Genomic DNA, 6,875 nt, shown 5'->3' with positions numbered 1-6,875 from the left:
CCCAGGCACCTAATGGATCCGGAACGGTTCCAGACAGCGCTAGGGTCTATACCTATCTCCCTCACTCACAGCCTTGCCGATGCCTTGGTGGATGCCTGGGAAAGGGCAGCCACCGAGGCGCTCGACCGTATTGTACCCTTGCGACCCCTGACCCGGCGCAGATCCCGATGGGCTCCATGGTTTTCCGTGGAGCTCCGGGAGATGAAGCATCGGAGACAGAGCCTAGACAGCTGTTGGAGATCCAGCCGATCTGAATCTGACCGATTGCGGTTAAGAACCTCTATGAGGTCTTATTTCACGGCGAAGGTGGCGGCGAAATCTAACTACTTCGCTGCCCTCATCGCATCCACAGATAATCGCCTGGCCGCCCTGTTCAGGGTGACTCGCTCCCTCCTTAATCAGGAGGTGAGGGAGGAGCCCTTGCAGGGGCGGGCCAAGGAGTTTAGCCAGCATCTGACGGATAAAATCGCTCAGATTCGGGCTGGTTTGGATTCTGACTGGGCAGAGACTGATGGGGGGGAGTCGAGCAGTCTTGGGAATGTTATCTGGAATGAATTCGATCCTGTGACCCCGGAAGAGGTGCACAGGATCATGAGGAGACTGAGTTCCACCACGTGTTTATTGGACCCGTGCCCCTCCTGGCTTGTGTATGCAGCTCGGGAGGGGACACGAGGCTGGTTCCAGGCAGTAATAACTGCTTCTTTGAGGGAGGGTACCTTCCCTGCCACCTTGAAGGAGGCGGTGGTGAGGCCCCTCCTCAAGAAGCCTGCCCTGGACCTGGCTATTTTGAACAACTATCGTCCGGTCTCCAACCTTCGCTTTCTTGCGAAGGTTGTTGAGAGCGTGGTTCTTGGAGGAAGCTGATTATCTGGACCCGTACCAATCGAGCTTTAGGCCCGGGTACAGCACGGAGACAGCATTGGTTGCGCTGGTGAATGATCTCTGGCGGGCTCAGGACAGGGGTTGTTCCTCTGTCCTAGTCCTATTAGACCTCTCAGTGGCTTTTGATACCATCGACCATGGTATCCTACTGCAGCGTCTCAGGGGGTTGGGAGTGGGGGGCACTGTTCTACAGTGGTTCTCCTCCTAGAGGTCCGCCCTGAGGCCTCTCGTTTGTGGAGTTCCTCAGGGGTCGGTCCTCTCTCCCCTCTTGTTCAACATCTATATGAAGCCGCTGGGTGAGCTCATTCGTGGTTTCGGGGTGGGGTATCATCAGTACGCTAATGATACCCAGCTTTTTCTTTCCATCCTGAACCAACCCAGTTGTTGTGACTCAGGGCCAGCCTGTGGTTTCGGCAGCCGGCTCAGATGTGTCGGATGACTCAGATGAGGGGGAGGAGGACCGTGTGGGAGACGAACCGGTTGATGATGGCGTGGAGGCTTGGCAGAGTTCCCAGCCGGGGCCCTCTTCTCAGCTGCGTGAGCCCGATAGTGCGGAAGATGATGACCCACAGCTGGCCCTGTTCAAGGACGCCCGACGCAGGAGGCAGTCGAGCAGGAACAAAGAAAGAAAGAATGTGGGACTCCTCGGGAGGAGGCACAGGGAGACCACGCCCTGAGCTCTCTATAAAAGGAGTGTTTGGGGAGGGGCTGGTTGCTGAAAGCAACTTTTCCGCTTGAGAAGACAAGCTCTAGTGTTTTTGTTAACTGCGTAATAAATCTTGGCGGATGCCTTTTAGCCTTGAACGCTCTCCAGTCTCTTCTTTCTAAATAGGGGTTTGCCTTTACAAGGCCAGAAGAGGGCTGGTTCAGAACAGTTTGCTTTCAGCCACCCACCCCTTATTACTACGATGGAGCAGCTTCTTGCCGAGAATGCCCAGCTCACCCAGCAACTCACTTTGCTGGCAGCTCAGGTGGCACAACTGCAAGCTCAGGTACATGCTGCACCCCCACCCAGGAGGAAATGTCAGATAGCTATGCCGGATAAATTTGCTGGTAAACCAGAACTGTTTCCTGCCTTCCTGGGACAATGCCAGCTTTATATCAGCGTGAGAGCAGCTGATTTCCCCACTGACCGAGATAAGGTGGGATTCATGTTGAGCCTTCTGTCGGGAGATGCAGCTCGTTGGGGCACGCCTCTGTTGGCACAGCCTAGCCCTTTGTTGGATAACTTTGGGGGGTTTTGTGACCATATGCGCCTCATGTACGAGGACCCGATTAAGGCGCAGACTGCCACCTGACGCCTGAAAGCTTTGAGGCAGGGTCAGCGCCCTCTACAGGCCTATATCAGCGATTTCCGGCTGCTTAGCCAGGATTCCGCCTGGAATGAGGCTGCGCTCGTGGATGCCTTTCAGGATGGCTTGTCAGAGGAGATGTTGGATGAGCTGGCCCGCGTGGACATTCCCTCAGACCTGAATGGGCTGATCCATCTTTGTCTGCGGATCGATGCCCGGCTGCAGCAGCGTAAGAGTCGCCGTGCCACCCCACAGACCCCTGCCGCCCCTGTTGTGCGTGAGCCCCCAGTCCAGAGGGAGGAGCCAATGGAGCTGGGTGCCGCCAGGTCCCGTCTATCGGTGACGGAAATGGACAGACGACGATCGGAGGGGTTGTGTTTTTACTGTGGGGACCCTGGACATTTGGCTGCTTCTTGCCCGAAGAAGCGTCAGCGGGCGTCAGTGACCAAGCCTGCCCTGAGAAAGTCCCCTGCTTTGCTATCGGGAAACGGCCCGAGCCCGATCTAGACGGTGTGAAAGATCGGGCGACCCACAACGACCACGCCGAGCGACGCCGTTCCGACGGTGCCTGTGAACCTCCACGGCATTTGATTTTGGAGGCACGACTGATCCTTCCTGGCAAGCCAGAGGGGATTCCGGTCCATGCCTTAATTGACTCTGGGGCTACCACTAACTTTATGGATTCGGCCTTTGTGGCCAAATGGGCTGTTCCCCAGTGTCCAGTGGATCCGCCCATGCTTGTGGAGACCATCGATGGTCGAGTGCTCCTGTCCGGGCCTATTACGGCCGCCACGCAACCCGTGTGTATAGCCATCAGTACCCATGTGGAGGCCATTCAGTTTTACGTCACTTCGGATCTGCACTTCCCCGTGGTCTTGGGACTGGCGTGGCTCCGGGCGCATGATCCACAGATCTATTGGTCTCAGAACTTGGTCACCTTCCCAAGTTTGCAGTGCGTGGACCACACCCGCCATATCTGTGCCGGCCAGGTGGAGGGTTCCTCAGGGGTTTCCTTGCCTCCCGAACTGTCCGACTTTGCTGATGTGTTCAGCGAGTCAGAGGCGGACCAATTACCCCCGCACAGGCCCTATGACTGTTCCATTGATCTAGTCCCTGATGCGCCTCTCCCAGTGGGGCGTTTGTACTCCATGTCGGAGCCCGAGTTGGCTGCATTGCGGGACTTCCTGACAAAGAATTTGGCTCGTGGTTTCATCCGGCCCTCGTCCTCGCCAGTGTCTGCGCCCGTGCTCTTCGTCAAAAAGAAGTCGGGCGAGTTACGGCTTTGCTGTGACTACCGGAAACTCAACGCCATCACGGTGCGTAACCGCTACCCGCTGCCCCTCATCCCCGAGCTCTTGGACCGACTCCGGGAGGCTAAGATCTTCACGAAACTGGACCTGCGTGGAGCTTACAACCTCGTCAGGGTTCGGCCGGGTGATGAGTGGAAGACGGCGTTTGGTACTCGCTATGGACATTTCGAGTACACGGTGATGCCGTTTGGCCTGACCAACGCCCCCGCTGTGTTTCAGCATTTTATGAACGATATCTTTCGGGATCTGTTGGACCAGTTTGTCGTGATTTACTTGGACGACATCCTGATTTACTCCCCGTCGCGTGAAGCGCATCATCAGCATCTCCGTCAGGTCCTGCAGCGCCTCCGGGAACATCGGCTGTTTGCCAAGTTGGAGAAGTGCCAGTTCTACCAGGTGACCATCGATTTCCTGGGTCACCGCATTTCTCCTGAGGGCATCGCCATGGAGCCGAGTAAAGTCGAGTCGTTGCAGAGTTGGCAACCCCCGTGTCGCGTGAAGGACGTTCAGCGACTCCTTGGATTTGCCAACTACTATCGGACATTCATCCCTGGCTTTGCTGCCTTGACAGCCCCCCTCACCCGGCTCCTGCAGAAGAAGACTCGGTTCCAGTGGAACGCCCCCGAACAACAGGCGTTCCAGGCTTTGAAGGACGCCTTCATGAAGGAGCCCATCTTGAAACATCCCGACCCGCAACGGCCGTTTGTTGTGGAGGCGGACGCCTCCGACATTGCCATTGGGGCCATGTTACTCCAGGCAACGACGCCCAGCGGTACCCTTTTCCCTTGCGCGTATCACTCTCGGAAATTGAACCCCTCGGAGCGCAACTATACCATCTGGGAGAAGGAGCTGCTGGCCATCAAGGCGGCGTTCGAGGCTTGGAGGCATCATCTGGAGGGGGCGCGGCATCAGATCGAGGTCCGGACGGACCACAAGAATCTGGAAAGCCTGCAGACCGCTCGGAATTTGAATCAACGCCAGATCCGGTGGTCCCTCTTCTTTGCGAGGTTTGACTTCCGGGTGCGGTACATACCAAGCGGGCACAACCAGAGAGCGGATGCTCTGTCCAGAAAGCCCGAATACACCCGAGCGGAAGACAAGCTTCCGCCCAGGACAGTGATCCCCGTCGAGTCTTTTGCTGCGGTGCGGGAGCCGGTGGATATACGGGCTCGGATCCGGGAGGCGCAGCAGCAGGAGGCGTGGGTGGCTCAGCGGAAGGAAGAGGTGGGGCCAGATTCGCCTTGGTCGGTCGCGGATGGACTCCTGTATTATCGTGACCGGCTCTATGTTCCAGGAGGGCCACTCAGGGGACTCGTCCTCAGCCAGTGTCATGATAACCCGGCTGCGGGGCATTTTGGCCTGTTCAAGACTCTGAACCTGGTCTCCCATACCTTCTGGTGGCCCCGAGTCCGACACGATGTCCAGTCTTATGTCACCTCCTGCATTCCTTGCAGGCAGGCCAAGTCAGCGACAGGGGCCCCGCCTGGTTTACTGCAGCCCTTGCCAACACCCAAGAGACCCTGGGGGGCTGTGTCCATGGACTTTCTGACGGATCTACCCCCATCCTCCGGCTTCACGACAGTGTTTGTGGTGGTGGACATGTTGACCAAGATGGCGCACTTCATCCCCTGTCGCGGCTTACCGTCAGCTCGCGCCACTAGTCGCATGTTCATCCAACAGGTGTTCCGGCTGCATGGCCTTCCCGATAGAGTCGTCTCCAATAGGGGGGCCCAGTTTACAGCCCGCTTCTGGCAGGAGTTGATGCGGGCGTTGGACATTAAGGTTTGCCTCTCGTCCGCGCATCATCCTCAGACCGACGGGGGTACCGAGAAGGTCATCGGCATCTTAGAGCAGTATCTGCGCTGCTACGTTAACCTGCAGCAGGACAATTGGGTGGACTATTTGGCCATAGCCGAGTTTGCCTTTAATAACTCGCAGCACACCTCCACGCAGATGACACCGTTCTTGGCCAACGTGGGTTATCACCCCCGGTTTTTCCCCCTTTCTCCCGTGGACTCATCGGAGCCGGCAGCGAACGAATTTATGGCGGAGTTACAGGCGATCCATCGGTTGGTGCGACGGCAGCTGGAGAAGGCCAAGGCCGACTACAAGAGGTTCGCCGATCGGTCGAGAAGGGATACGCCTCCACTATCGGTGGGGGATCGGGTCTGGCTGTCCACCAGGAACCTACCATCCACTCGGCCGGCGAGGAAGCTGGACCACCGTTACCTTGGACCGTTCCCAGTCGAGGCCGTCATCAATCCGGTCGCCTATCGTTTAACTCTGCCACGTTCCCTGCGCGTGCACCCCGTCTTCCATCGGTCCTTGTTGGTCCCCGAACAACCGGCCTGTCCACTTCGCCAAGCGGAACCTCCCCCATCAGGAACTCGTGATGGAGGCAGCACCCCCGAGTACGAGGTCGCCAGCATCAGGGATTCCCGCTGGCTGAAAGGTCGCTTCCAGTACCTGATCGAGTGGAAAGGGTATGGGCCGGAGGACTTCACATGGGAAGACGCGACCGCCGTTCATGCCCCTGCGTTGGTGACTGCGTTTCACGAACAGTTCCCATCCCGACCGCATCCGGATCGGCAGACCCGGGGGAAGGGCCCTGCGGTGCGGGATAGTGTTGTGACTCAGGGCCAGCCTGTGGTTTCGGCAGCCGGCTCAGATGTGTCGGATGACTCAGATGAGGGGGAGGAGGACCGTGTGGGAGACGAACCGGTTGATGATGGCGTGGAGGCTTGGCAGAGTTCCCAGCCGGGGCCCTCTTCTCAGCTGCGTGAGCCCGATAGTGCGGAAGATGATGACCCACAGCTGGCCCTGTTCAAGGACGCCCGATGCAGGAGGCAGTCGAGCAGGAACAAACAAAGAAAGAATGTGGGACTCCTCGGGAGGAGGCACAGGGAGACCACGCCCTGAGCTCTCTATAAAAGGAGTGTTTGGGGAGGGGCTGGTTGCTGAAAGCAACTTTTCCGCTTGAGAAGACAAGCTCTAGTGTTTTTGTTAACTGCGTAATAAATCTTGGCGGATGCCTTTTAGCCTTGAACGCTCTCCAGTCTCTTCTTTCTAAATAGGGGTTTGCCTTTACAAGGCCAGAAGAGGGCTGGTTCAGAACAGCAGTGATGCCCTCGACGTGATGTCCTGTTGCCTGGAGGCGGTCTGGGTTTGGATGGGGAGAAACAGTCTTCGACTCAATCCTGCCAAGACTGAGTGGCTGTGCATACCGGCATCTCGGATCAACCAGTCTATTCCATCGCTAACTATGGGGGGTGAGGTGTTACCCCCCATAGATAGGGCCCACAACTTGGGCGTCCTCCTGGACTCATGGCTCAGTTTGAAAGATCATATAGGAGCCGTGGCCAGTGGGGGCTTTTGCCCAGGTTCGCCTGGT

The sequence above is a fragment of the Vipera ursinii genome (assembly GCF_947247035.1).
Source record: "Vipera ursinii genome assembly, chromosome: 14".
NCBI lineage: Eukaryota > Metazoa > Chordata > Lepidosauria > Squamata > Viperidae > Vipera > Vipera ursinii.
This window is presented reverse-complemented; position numbering follows the sequence as displayed.